Raw genomic sequence first — 15,219 nt, forward strand, 5'->3', positions numbered from 1 at the left:
TTATTCCTTCTGTAACTGAAGATCCAGAATGGGCATATCTACTTAAAAGGTGACCTTTCTGCAGATGGAAGTGCTGGAGCCAGGCCTTTCTATCTTGCAGTTCCATCACCACCTGGAGTATTTTTTATCATCTCGATACAGCTGGATGAAGAGGAAAGAGGTCTACAAAGAGAGTCTACATCTCCTTAAAGCTTTTGTTCAATAGAGTTTGTTGTTTTAAAAAAGATAATCCCAAATGTTGAATTTTGCTATTAAAGACTCAGGAGACAGATGCTATATTGAATGCCTGCTAGCTCAGAAAGGCACAGAAAGCACCCAGCTGACCTTCCTACTCAACCTACATCCCAGAAGAATAAAATCCTTTTTTCTTCTACACCCTGTCTTAAATAACCTTCAACTAAATGTTCCTCCTTTCTACTTCCTGTGCTTCTATCTATCCTCTGGACTTCCTATCCTTACTATGGGCTTTTTTTCCCATGTTCACTTCCTGTCAGTTGCTTGCTCCTCCTTTTGATCAAGGGTTACCTTTATTTAATCCTGTTTACAGAAAGCTCTTGGGTTAAACCAAGAGCTAGAAACCAAACAAGACACAGGTTTTTTTTCAGTTCACAAATTTGAGGTTTACAATGGGATCAAATAGCTTGCAACACTTCCCCCTTTTTATCTAAATAAGAGAATCTTTCTTTAGCATCAATATACTATATACTATCTAGTAAGAATTATATGCACAATGTCCAGCCCATATATATTTAGTGACCTTGGAGAAAATACTCTACTACCTCTCTGATTTTGCCGAGTCCAAAATTCTGTACCTAAATTACTTTTTATCGTAACTTACATTTATCAACCTAAAAAACATCTTTTTAGACCTCAAAACAATTTTTGTAAATCCTAAACAACTTAAGCTTAACTATGAGACTATACTTATCTAGTCTTAAGCCCCATTAGAGGCCTCAGAAGGATAAATATTATCTTAGTAAACTGGAAGTGCAGAGCGAACAGCTTCCAAAACTATAAAAACTGTATCTGGCTGCCTAGATAGTCCCCCAAAATTTCTCTGTAATGTTGGAGCATCATCTTCAGCCTTCTGACACACAATATCTGAGAAACTTTTCTGTGAGGCAGGAATTATAAAGAACTTGTCTACATTGTCCATGAAAAGCCAGTCAGTCTACTTTCCTGCATTCAGTTTGTCCAATATTCTGTCTACAGTTGAAATAAGGGCCTTTTCTTGCCCAGTAGTACTACCAGTTGTCTTCTTACTTATCAGTGTCTCATGTTTTCAGCAGGAAGAACTCCATTTCACAATGTTTGTATAAAAGTTCTGTTGTGAAAAGTCTATGCTTTCCATATATCTTACTTTTCTATTGCTGTGAAAAGACATCATGCCCATAGCAATTTTTATAAAGGAAAACACTTAGTTGAGGCTGGCTTACAGTTAAGAGGCTTAGTCCGTTGTCAGAATGGCAGGAAGCATAGCAGCACGTAGGTAGACATGGTGCTGGAGAAAGAGCCAAGAGTTCTACATCTGTATCAGCAATCAGCAGGAAGAGGGCCTGGCTTGAGCTTCTGAACTGATACACTCCCACTGATACACTTTCTCCAACAAGACCACATTTACTCCAACAAGATCACATCTCATAAAAGTAGCACACCCTGTGGGCAATTTTCATTCAAACCACCACACTATGAATTCAGTCTTAATCACTTTAACCCCAGATGTTTAAGTATTGTATTGCATACTTAAAGATATTTGATTTTATTATAACTTGCAAATAAAAATCTTTTGATTTTAGACTTAACGTTATCTGAACAACTGCTAAGAGTTGTTTTGTATGTTTTTGTTGTTTTGTTTTTCTGAGACAGGGTTTCTTTGTGTAGCCTTGGCTGTCTTGGACTTGCTTTGTAGTCCAGGCTGGCCTCGAACTCACAGAGCTCTGCCACCACCACTCCCAGCTGAGAATGTGTTTTAAGTGTAGATATTTTTACCATTTCTTACTATAAAGTTAACACTGTAAGTATATCTATTAAAAACACCAGCAGAGTTCCCGTCCCCTCCTGCTTTTATTATTTCCCACTTCTTACATAAAATTCCATTTACTCTGCCTATCAGTTGGCCATCAGGCTCAGCATCTGCTTTGACAGTCTATACTGCAGAGGCTTTCAGAGGCCCTCTGTGGCAGGTTTCAAGGTTGTTTCCTGTTTTCTTCTGGCTTTCAAAGGCCCTCTGTAGCAGGTTCCAAGGTTGTTTCCTATTTTCTTTTTCTTAATTTGAACACAGGGAACTTCCCAGAGACTCATACTCCAACCAAGGACTATTCGTGGAGATAACCTAGAACTCCCATGGCAGTTCAGTGTCCAAGTGGGTGACATAGTAATGGGAAGAGGGACTGCCTCTGACATAATCTGATTGGCCTGCTCTTTGATCACCTCCCCCTGAGGGGGGAGCAGCCTTACCAGGCCATGGTAGAGGACAATGCAGCCAATTTTGATGAGAACTGATAAACTAAGATCAGAAAGGAGAGGAGAACCTCCCCTATCAGTGGACTTGGGGAGTGGCATGCATGCAGAAAGGGGAGGGATGGTGGGATCGGGAGGGGAGGAGGGAGGGGCTTATGGGGGGTGGTACAAAATGAATAAAGTGTAATTAATAAAAAATAAAAAAAAAAAACACCAGCAGAGTATTTGCCTAGCAAGACTTTCTTTCATTGATAAATTGAGAAGGGTTGATTTTGTCACTAGCAATGGCAAAACAATTCTACACAATGCTACCATTAGGAAGAAGTTTCAGGATTATGTATCATATATCAGACATAGAAAACTATGATTCGTGGGCTAAGTGTGACCTATCCCTAACTCTCTTCAATAAAGTTTTGTTACAGCCATACATTTTCACTAATACATAGGCTGCTGCCCTTTCAGACCACAAAGTGAATAGTTGTATAGTTATGACAGTGACAGTATCACCTGGAAAGGCTAAGATAGATATTTTCTGCTCCCTTTAAGAAAAGGATTTCTGATTCATACAATAAATTGGTAAAGATTTTAACATAGAGAAGGCAATTTTAGACAGCCTCTATAATTATGTGAGACTTTCAGTATGACTTCTTTAGAATATCTGCTTTTCAGCTGCATTCTAGACCAATAGGCCTGTTAGAGGTTATCCGCAAAATATATGAAGCTAAGAAAAGCAACTGATTTACATGAAGGTGACTTTGAATAACAATGAGTTATTTTAAGCATCAGAGATAATGTGCATAAAATGCCTATCTCAGTTACCATATTGATACTCAGCTCAATAGCTGTAACCGCATGCTATGAGGTTTTATCCATTTATTTAGTTAGTCATTCATGTGTTCACATACTCACTTGGTATATAAGTTGGCTTGGAAACAAACTGAAAAGTTAATAAAATAATATTCTTGACATACATTTTGTTGATGCTTATCTAAAAAAGTAGATTCCATTCTGCACTAGCTTTGATAGCCCAGAACAGTCTAGACAACTTGTTTATCATAATACAAAACAACAAAGTATTTCTTTCACTGGAATGAGTGCACGTATAGGTCTAACTGACAGTTCCTGAGCTTTCACTGTAAGAAAAATCAGAGCAACAGATAGTGATAGAATGCAAAGAGCAAGGGTAAGTCACAAAGGAAGCAAAACTTCTAAGCAGCTCATTGCTAAGGGAATAAAGCAGTAAGTATGCAGAATCCGATTGTGTTTGTTAAGGAAAAACTCAATGAATATAGCTTCTAGGAACATATGCACATACAGTTTATGAACAATGTATTCGCATAATGGAATGCTTGCTGGCTGCCAGCCATGTCATCTCCAGGAGTAGCTAAGAGACATGACAAGAGAATGTGATGCAGAGCCCCCATGTAGGACAGAGAAAAATGCCTCGTTGAAACTTAAGAAGCTTAGTGAGCGATAGACCTTAGCGAGTAATGAGGCAGCAACATTGATTTGTTTGTTGTGACAAATGTGCTGCACAAACCTAATAGAAACTTGCTGTGTAATGTGATGTTTTCCTGTTCCGATTTGTTTGTTTGTTTTTGTCCATCTAAAGGTATTCTAAAATTACATTTTTTTTTAATTTTAAAAACTGAATTTACATTTTGGTTCCCAGCATTTTGGTGCCCTTACATTCTCTGTTTTTGCTGTGAAATTATAATGGGATATAGCCCTGGATATCTACACTCACAAGACACAAAGATTTTTGTAAGTTGTGTTAAATTAATATTGAAATTCCATGGGAGTTTAACATCAAGAAGAAATGAGTAGCTTTTGGAACCATAAATACAAAAAGGATTTGAAGCAATCTATAGAGATTTCAAAACGAACCCTCAATGACTCTCACTCAGAACCTTATAAATGCATTTTCCTGTAGTTCAGCAGACCATGTCACGAACATCAGCCCAGAGAGCCTTCCATATTTCCACATACCACATTAACTTCATTACAGTCTTTCCATTCAAATCCTACACCACTTGTTAAGAAACTACCATTTGAAAACCTGCTCAGACCCTTTTCATTGTCTCCTTTCCACTTGTCTTATTAGACATAATTTGATGCCTCAAGTACTTTATGTGCCCAGTTACATGGAGGGAAATTACAGTGTAGTCTGCCATGCTTCCCTGCCAGAGGGACTGGGCATACCCTGGTCTCTCAGCACACACATTGCCCATGCTGACGTTTTAAGAATGGTCTTTGGTGCTGGCACTGTTCTCACTCAGCTTCTACTTCCTCTTCTACTTCTCTCACACTTTCACATCACCTCCAGGATATGCATAAAGGTTTTCTGGGAGGGAAGAGAGAATAAATCCTCAGGCTTTGGGATTATTCTAAAGCAACTGGAAATTTCTACTCTTATGCTTATTACCAGTCCCTCTCCTTTGCACTTTGGTGAGTATGGATTAGACCCTCCAATTGACTCACATCTTGCTTATTTAATTTAATGTTGATAACATATGCTTTATCTTTTTTCATCCAAACCAGTGTGTGTGTGTGTGTGTGTGTGTGTGTGTGTGTGTCTGTGAGAGAGAGAGAGAGAGAGAGAGAGAGAGAGAGAGTGCATGCAGGCACGCTCAAATGTGAGTACGCTGTATATGCATTTGTGCATGTGTGCTCCACCATGCTGATCATGTAGAGGCAACAGGACAATGTTGCTTATCTTCTTCGATCATTTCCACCTTGTGTTTTGAGATGTGTGCTGTTGAACCTGAAGCTTACTGACTCAGCTCGACTAGGTAGCTAGGAAACTCCAGATATGTTCCCGTCTCCACCTCCTCAGTGCTGGTATTACAGGTCCATGGGTACCATGAACACCCAACTTTTTACATGGGTGCCAGGACTCTAGAATCAAGTCTTCATATTTGCATAGCAAGCATTTTTAACAACTAAGTCATCTTCCCAGTCCCCAATGAATGCTTATTTCTTTTTCTTTTCCAGTGAAAAACTCTGCCAAGATCATTTCATCCAAGCTCAATATTAAGGCTTTATTATGGTGATCTGTATATGGTTCAAGATTCAAAGCAGAGATTTGCAGTTTTGAGAAACCTTTTTATAGTTCCCATTAATCAAGTATCTTCCAAATCAGCAAAACTTCATTTCAAACCATTAATCCATCACAGACTTTAAGAATATTTTGAGATTCAAAATAAAACATTGATTTCTCTTGCCTGGGCAGTTTCTGCCCTCTATTACCCTTAGGCAACAAGATTAAGTTCAGGTCTAGTCTTCATGGCAGAAGGGCTCCAGGGACAACACTCAAGCGGCTCAGGAGAAAAATACAAAAATACAATAGGCCACTGTGGTGGTTTGAATAGGTATGACACCCACAAACTCATGGATTTGGATTCTTGGTCCATAGGGAGTGGCACTTTTAGGAAGTGTGGCCTTGTTGCAATAGGTGTGGCCTTTGACGAAAAAGTGTGGTACTATGGGGGTGGGCTGTGAGGTCTCCTATGCTCAAGTTATGCCCAGTATGGCACACAGTCTCTTGCTGCTTGCAGATTGAGGTAGAACTCTCATCTCCTTTTCCAGCACCATGTCCAGCTACACACCACTGTGTTTTCTGCCATGATGATAATGAGCTAAGCCTCTGAGACTATAAGCCAGCCCCAATTAAATGTTTTCTTTTATGAGAGTTTCCTTGGTCATGTTTCACAGCAATGAAACCCAAAGACAACTACACTTAAGATATTAATGCCAAGTAAATTCCTGTATTCTTTTTGGCTCAAATTCCACCAAAGTCTCCTGATAAAACTCCTAAATTCCCTGATGAATAAAGACTGTAATAACATTTGCCTGACTTCTTTCTCTGCTTTTCTATTAATGAAACACCAAGTATAGCCAATTCTCTCACTGTAATATTTATGCCAATGCTCCTTGTTCCAACTCCCATTCATTCACCCCCTTCATCTTATCTGAATTACTTCTGCAAACTCCTAGCATGCTTCACTACCTGAAGTCTCTCATACCTGAGTCCCTTTCAGACACTCTTTACTTAGATTGGGTACATTAACTATAGAGTGACATAAACCTGAGATTTTATTTACTTTTTCATTGCCTGTTCCTTGAATTTGAGTTTTAAATCCACTTTCTTAACTTTAAAAGGTGGTTTTGTGGACAATATAAGGTAACACAGAGCACTTTCCATGGGATCCAATTGCTGCATCAGTTTTTATTGTAATCAGAAGTCTAAAATACTTCATATAGTCTATGGTGGTGACATGCATATTGAAAACAAGGTATGATGGTTCAGACAGGGATGATGGGATCTGGACTCACCTAGAAGACCACCGTCTGTGTATGCTTGTGAGGAATTATTTAGATACAGGTTCGCTGGAGTGGAGAGACTCACTCTGCATTTGGATGACTCTCTATGGCCTAGGATCTAGGACAGAATGAAAAGGGGAGTGCTCTCTGAGCAAAAGCTTCCATCACTCTCTGATTCTTGCCTGCAGATGTAAGGTGACCAACTACCATAAACTCACTGTCATTATGTCTCCATTAGATAGACTGAACCCTTTCCCCTCAAATTGTTTTTTTTTTTTTTTTTTTTTTTTTTTTTTTTTTAGGATATTTTTATCATGGTGACAAAAACAAAAAGTAGCTAATGCAGTAGTTTAGCCTCAGACATGTGGCAGAGGAAAACAGTCATAAAAACCTGTGTGGACACTGAAGCACAGAAAGACAAGTATTTAGAATGAGGCGCTGCTTTTAGAGTGATGAAAAAAAATAGAGATGTGGGTCACACGAAAGGTCAACAGTTGCAAGTAAGTTCTGTGACTAAGAACATATGTTTTTATTCCTTCTAACAAGTTTCTGTATAAGAATGAAAGTCATGTGAATTAAAAAATAAAAATAGAAAGTTCAAAGAACAAATACCACTACCAAATACACTGATTTTCTGAATGTTTCATTTTTATCTTCAGTCCTTCTCTATTAATGAAGTTTACTTTTCAAAATTTCTCCTACCCCATCTGTTAACCAGATATCTTGTTGAATTTGTATGCAGAGAATCTTAAATATTTCTATATTTTTAAAACCTTACTTTTAACTTTCTGTTTTCATTCTGCAAAGAAAAAAATCAAGAAAGAAGTCCACTGAGAAGAATAAAAACAAACAAAAATTGAATAATATCTGGAAAATCCCAGTTGTAAACCTTAAAGTATATGGGTCACAGGAAGACAAGGACCTTCAACAAAATGGCTAAAAGGAAACTCATAATCTATAATGGTCACTCTTCTCATCCCCAGGCAAGAACAACTTATTGGATAGGGTATGTTGGTTCACAGGGATTCAATTACTCGTGATGGGAAGAATGTGGCAGAACATAGCTGCTCACCTTTCAGCAGACAGGAAGTAGGGATGCCAGTGAGCCCTCCCCTTCTTCTAGCTCTCTCCACGACCCTAGCACAGTGGTTTGTGCCACTCAAACTCAGAGCATCTTTCTCATCCCACTAACTAACCCTCTCTTGAAATGTCCTCAGTGACACCCCCATAAGTATGTATGACTAGATGATTCCAAATTCAAGCAGGCTGACTGACAATGAACACTCACCAACACACATTTAAAAAAAAATGCTGCCCCTCTCCAACAAAGAACCCTGGAAGATAGGATAGAGATATTCAAGCAAATAAGCCAGGTTCAGTTTGACTTAGGAAGCAAAAGGTTCCACTTGAAAGTACAACTGACAGGCAGATTGTGAAGAACCCAGGGCTCAGCTCATCAGATGTCCAGTAGAGATCTCTTAGCAGGAAGAAACTCAGCCTCTTTTTTGTGTGTGTGTATCAGCTCCTATTAATATTTAATTAGATTGAAGAGACAAAAGGACTGAGAAAGAAATTAGAAAAACACCCTTCACAACAGGCACAAATAACATAAGTACCTTGGTGTGACTCTAACCAAGCAACTGAAAGACCTGTTTTAAAAAAAAGATGAAGATTAAATCATGGATCAGTAAGATTAACAGTGAAAATGGCCATCTTACCAAAAGCAATCTACATATTCAATGCAATTCCCATTAAAATTCCAACACAATTTTTTACTTACCTTGAAAGAAAAATTCTCAACTTCATATGGAAAAACCAACCAACCAAACAAACAAAAAACAGAATTGCTAAAACAATCCTGGACAACAATAGATCGTCTGGAGGTATCTCCATCCCTGACCACAAGCTGTACTACAGAGCAATAGTAATAAAAACAGCATGGTACTAGAATAGAAACAGAATGGTGAATCAATGGAATCAAATAGAAGACTGAGAAATAAACCCACACACCTACAGATACTTGATTTTTGACAAAGAAGCCAAAACCATACAATGGAAAAAAAAGACAATATCTTTAACAAATGGTGTTGGTCCAACTAGATATCTACATGTAGAAAAATGTAAATAGAGACATATTATCACCCTGCACAAAACTAAAGTCCAAGTGGATCAAAGTCCTCAACACAAAACCAGATACACTAAATCTGTTAAAAGAAAAAATGGGGGAAGAACCTTGAACTCATTGGCACAGGACACAACTTCCTGAACAGAACAATAACAGCACAGGCTCTAAGATCAACAATCAATAAGTAGGACCTCATGAAACTGCAAAGCTTCTGTAAAGCAAAAAAACCACTGTCATCAGAACAAAATGACAACCTACAGAATGGGGAAGGATCTTCACCAACTCTCTATTTGATAGAGGGCTAATATCCAGAATATATAAAGAACTTAAGTTAAACAGCAACGAATCAAGTAACCCAATTTAAAAATGCGGTACAGAGCTAAACAGAGAATTCTCAATAGAGGAATATCAAATGGCTGAAAAACACTTAAAGAACTGCTCAACGTCCTTAGTCATCAGAACTTGAGTCATCAAAAAGACCTTGAGATTTCACCTTACACCCATCAGAATGGCTAAGATCAAAAACTCAAGTGACAACAAAACTGGAGAGGATGTGGAGAAAGGGGAACCCTCCTCCATTCCTAGTGGGAATGTAAATTTATACAACCACTTTGGAATTCAATCTGGCGCTTTCTCAGACAATCAGGAATAGTGCTACCTCAAGATCCAGCTATACCACTCCTAGGCATTTATCCAAAACATGCTTAAGTTTACAAGGACATTTGCTCAGCCATGCTCATAGCAGCTTTATTCGTAATAGCCAGAATCTGGAAACAACCCAGATGTCCCTCAACTGAGAAATGGATACAGAAATTGTGGTACATCTACACAAAGGAATACTACTCAGCAATTAAAAATAGGATAAGCATACTAAAATCTGCACACCTAAAGAACCTAAACAAGAAGGAGAACCCCGGGTAAGATGATCAACCCCCATTCAGAAAGGAAATGGGATAGACATCAGAAGAGGGAGAAATTAGGGAACAAGAGAGGAGCCTACCACACAGGGCCTCTGAAAGACTCTACCCTGCAGGGTATCAAAGCAGATGCTAAGACTCATAGCCAACCTTTGGGCAGAGTGCAGGAAATCTTATGAAAGAAGGGAGAGAGCAAAGACCAGGAGGGGACAGCAGCTCCACAAGGAGAGTAATAAATCTGAGAACAGGGCTCTTTTCTGAGATTTATACTCCAACCAAGGACCATGCATAGAGATAACCTAGAAGGCCTGCACAGATGTAGCCCATGGCAGCTCAGTGTCCAAGTGGGTTCCCTAGTAATGAGAACAGGGACTGTTTCTGACATGAACTCAGTGGCTGACTCTTTGATCATCTTCCCCTGACTAGGGAGCAGCAGCCTTACCAGGCCACAGAGGAAGACAATGCAGCCAGTCCTGATAAGGCCTGATAGGCTGGGGTCAGATGGAAGGGCAGGGAAAGCTCTGCTATCAGTAGACTGGGGGAGGGGCATGGGAAGAGAAGAGGAAGGGAGTGAGGGTGGGGATTGGAATGGAATGAGGGAGGGGGCTACAGCTGGGATATAAAATGAATAAATTTTAGTTTATAAAAATAAATAAATAAAATATAAAATAAAATAAATATTGGGGAAAAAGAGTTGCCCCTCTCCAACAAAAAATCCTGAAGGAGAGGATAGATATATTCAGGCAAATAAGCCAGGTTCATTTTGACTTAGGAAGCAAAAAGTTCCACGTGAAAGTACACCATTGACAGGCAGATTGTGAAGAACCCAGGGCTCAGCTCATCAGGTGTCCAGTAGCCATCTCTTAGCAGGAAGAAACTCAGCCTCTTTTTTTTTTTTTAATCAGCTCTTATTAATATTTAATTAGCCTTCAGTAGACTTACTCACTGAACCAGCCCAAATACCTGTGGGTTGTAGAGTATATCTTGTGATATAATTATACTAAGTCTAAGTATATTTTGTGACTATATCTTGTGATATACTAACTTTCCAGGAGCCATCACATCTTCATCAGGCTAAATGATTTCTATCTGGTACACCCAGTTGAGGCAAATTTTAAAACATTTTTCATTCTGAGTATAGAAATTTCATGGGCTTTCCCAACTATTATGAACCTTCCTTTTCAAAAGATTTTTTAAAATGTCAAGTATCTAATTGTTTGTATTTCCCTACCTGGATATTCAGGACTTGTACAGAATGGTCCATTATCCAGGGTCACTAAGTTGCCTCAGAAGGACAAGAGAAAAAAAAAAAACATTTATTAATTGCTTTTCTTTCTTAAAAGATTTTCATAATGTTTGTGTTGTCTTAGTTTGGGTTTCTATTTCTGTAAAGAGACACCATGACCAAGGCAACTCTTATAAAGGAAAGGATTTAGTTGGGGCTGGCTTACACTTCAGAGGTTTAGTCCATTATCATCACGGCATGAGCAAAGCAGCCTGTAGACAGACATGATGCTAGAGAAGTAGCTGAGAGTTCTACATCTTGATCCTCAGGGAAAAGAACTGAAACACACTTTCCCTAACAAAGCCACTCCTACTCCAACAAGGCCACAGGTCCTAACAGTGACACAATCTATAAACGAAACTTTGAAACATATGAGTCCATGTGAGCCATTTCTACTCAAACCACCACATTCTACTCCCTGGCCTAAAAGGCTCATGAATGCATTCAGTCCAACTTCAAAAGTCTAAAATTCAAAATATCTTAAGAGATTCATGCAACCTCTTAATTGTAATCCCCTATAAAATCAAATGAAAAAGCAGATCACATACTTCCAACATATAATGGTATCAGATCTACATTACCTTTTCAAATGGGAGGAAAGAAACCATAGTGAGAAAATACTGGACTGGACCATAGCAAGACTGAAAAACAGCTGGACAAACTCTAGACTCTATATCACCAAAGCTCTCTTCAGATCTCCAATTCCTTTCATCTTTGTTGACTTCAACACACTTCTTTCTCTTGGGCTGGTTCTGCTCCCTGTTAGCAGCTCTCCTCAGCAGGTATCCCACAGCTCTGGCATCTCTGCCATCTTGGGGTCTCCAAGGCCATCCAGGTTTCTACTTACAGCTTCATGCAATGGACTCTATAGGTCTCCATGCAGTAACACCCCTAACATATGACTGGCCTCAGCAGCTTTCTGTAGTCGGAGAGGAATATTCTATAACCTCTTTCTTTTATCCTTGACTCTAAAGCCAAAACCACATGTCTGAAGCTGCCAAGACCTGCTGCTTGCTGCTTGCTTGATGTAATTGAACACAGTCCCCTCGTTCAATTACATCTTCAATAACACTCTGTTTTCATCAGTTTCCTTCACTGCTTAAGCTTGCCTGTCCTGGAACTCACTCTGCAAGCTGGCCTTGGACTTTGAGATCTTCCAGCCTCTGCCTTCTGAGGCACAGGAATGGCAGCACATGCTGTTAATCCCAGCACTTTTGGGGCAGTGGCAGGAGGATCTCTGTGAGGTTGAAGTCAGCTTAGTCTACATATATAATTCCAAGACAGCCTGGGCTACATTGTGAGACCTTGATTCAAAAATAAAAAAGATTATCGAGTGCTCAGAAGGGCATTCTAAATTACTGCTGATAACCACTTACTCATCATTCACCAGAGAAAGGTGAAAGGCTAAGGATGCTGGGACAGATGGAATGGCAAAAAAAATAAAATAGAGTATTATACCCTAACCCATGTCTATTAAGCTTTTTAGTACCCATTTCAGTATGCAAGCAAAACAGAAACTTAATTCCCAGGGGATGCATGAGCATTCTCTAAACCTTTATAGTACACTTGAATTACAGCTATTAATAGTGAGATCATGGAAGAGTGAGTAAGACATTCCAACACATTAATGTTCTCCCAGATGGTAAATTCACAGCCTGAAGTTCCTGGAGCCGATCTAACTTTCCATTAATAGTGAAAAAAAAAAAAAAAAAGGTCCTTATTTTAAAACTTCTAGGAAGTGGGGCTTTGAAATACTTTAACCCGAATAAAGGTCATTTCTGTTGTTACTAATTATCCTGTGGATCCTCTTTCCCCTTTTCTTTTCTTCTTTGGTTTTTGGGGAGGGAGTCAAATCCTATCCTCTATTTCTTTTTCTTTTTCTTTTTTTTTAATATTAGTTACAATTTGTTAACTTTGTATCCCTGCTGTATCCCACTCCCTCTTTCCCTCCCAATCCCACCCTCTTGCCCTCATCTTCTCCTTGCCCCTTTCCAAGTCCACTGATAAGGGAGAAACTTCTCCCCTTATATCTGATAGGGTTATGTGGCTAAGCAGTCACGCAAAAAGCATGAAAAAAAAATGTAGACATTTATAATTGTTATTTATACCTTTTGTCATTTTAATTTTGTTGCTGACCTCCATATCTCATGTTAACTTTCTATTGCCAGTTAGTGGCTTCATCCCATTTAAAAGTCTTCATTCTATCAATGTTCACTTGTTTCATATGAGATGAATAAAAGTTCCCTTTATTTTAGATGGAAGCAGAAAAAAACAATAAAGGAGCAGAAGTTGGGGACTGAGAGATGGCCTGTAAGATGCAAATAAGATCGCTTGCTGCACAAATATAAGTACTTGACTCTTGATTCACAGCACATGTATACTCCCCCGCAACACACACACAAAAAGTAAAGAGCCGTGTGTGGCCATGTTTATCTGTAACCCTAGTGCTGGGCTGTGTGAGAAGTTGACCGGGGCCTGCTAGCTTCCAGCTTACTAGAAACACAGTGATCCCCATATTCATGGGGAAACCCTTTCTCCAGGGAGTAAGCGAGTGAAACAGGAAGACACCCAACTTCCTCATCTGGCCTCTGCACACCTGCATGGTCATTCATATCCCCACACGTGTGTACAGACATGTGTACAAGTATACCACACAAGGAGATACAATACACAGACATACACATAGACATGCTCTCACACAGACACAGACACATATATAGACACACAGACACACACTCGCTCACACACACACACACACACATAATGGAAGCAAGGAATGTGGTGCTTTAAAAACAACCACTGCTCCTCACAACTTACCTTTCTCTCCTCGGGTGCCACTGAGATAATTCAGGACCTTGAACATACTAAACAAGGGCTGCATCACCTAGCTGCACCCAGCACCTCAATCAAGAATTTTAGCTGTTCCTGTCCCGAGAAATTTGATCTCAATCAACAAGTATTCTTGATTTAAAAGGCAGTCACACAATTTTATTAAATTTTAAATCTGAAACTGTTTTCTCAATGGAAAGAAATGGTTTTAAAGATTATCTAAACTCTTAAACTTAAAAATTATTAACCTGCTCAGGTCATTAGGCAACCTTAATTCAAACATAAAATCAAAATAGCAAAAAGAAAGAAAAAAGAAAACATTTTGTGACATTCATATTCCTCAAAGTTACCTTGTAAATAATATTGAGGTGGACTGAGATAGGCTGAGTAGAAAACAGAACTTCCTAATGTCATTTTTTGTTCAAAAGTTGCTGATTAATTAGGCTTCAGTACAACATGAAAGAGGAAGGCAATCAGATTGGCCACTGTGTAGGCTGAAAAATCCTATGAAGGGACAGAATGAAAATGGCTAAACCCTCAGCATATGCTTTGATACCTTGATGGGTAAAGTCTTTCAGAGGCCTTCCATGGTAGGTTCCTGTCCTTTCCCTGTTTCCTCCCACTTCTGATTATCCCATTTGCATTCTGAGTGAGGATTGAGCAACTTCCCTAGGGTCTACCTTCTTGTTAAGCTTCTTTAGGAGTATAGTATGTTTATCCTATATGATATGACTAATATCCATTTATGAGTGAGTGAGTATATACTATGTGTGTCTTTCTGGTTCTGGGTCACCTCACTCAGGATGATCTTTTCTAGTTCCCACCATTTTCCTGCAAATTTCATGATTTCCTTGTTTCTAATTGATGAGCAGTATTCAATTGTGTAAATGTACCACAATTTGATGCAGATGCTGAGACTCATAGCCAAACTTTGGGAAAAGGGCAGGGAATTTTATGAATGAAGGAGGAGATAGAAAGACTTGGAGGGAACAGGAGCTCCACAAGAAGAGCAATAGAACCAAAAAATATGGGCCCAGGGGTCTTTGCAAAGACTGATACCCCAACCAAGGACTGTGCATGGAGATAACCTAGACCCTTTGCTCAGATATAGCCCATGGCAGCTCAGTGTCCAAGTATGTACCCTAGTAAGGGGAACAGGGACTTTTTCTCACATGAACTCAGTGGCTGGCCTTTTGATCACCTTCCACTGAGGGGATAGCAACTGTCAGGTCACAGAAGAAGACAATTCATCCAGTCTTAGTGAGACCTGATAGACTAGG

This window comes from Psammomys obesus, unplaced genomic scaffold, assembly GCF_907164565.1.
Source record: "Psammomys obesus unplaced genomic scaffold, mPsaObe1.curated_primary_1811, whole genome shotgun sequence".
In the NCBI taxonomy this organism is placed as follows: domain Eukaryota; kingdom Metazoa; phylum Chordata; class Mammalia; order Rodentia; family Muridae; genus Psammomys; species Psammomys obesus.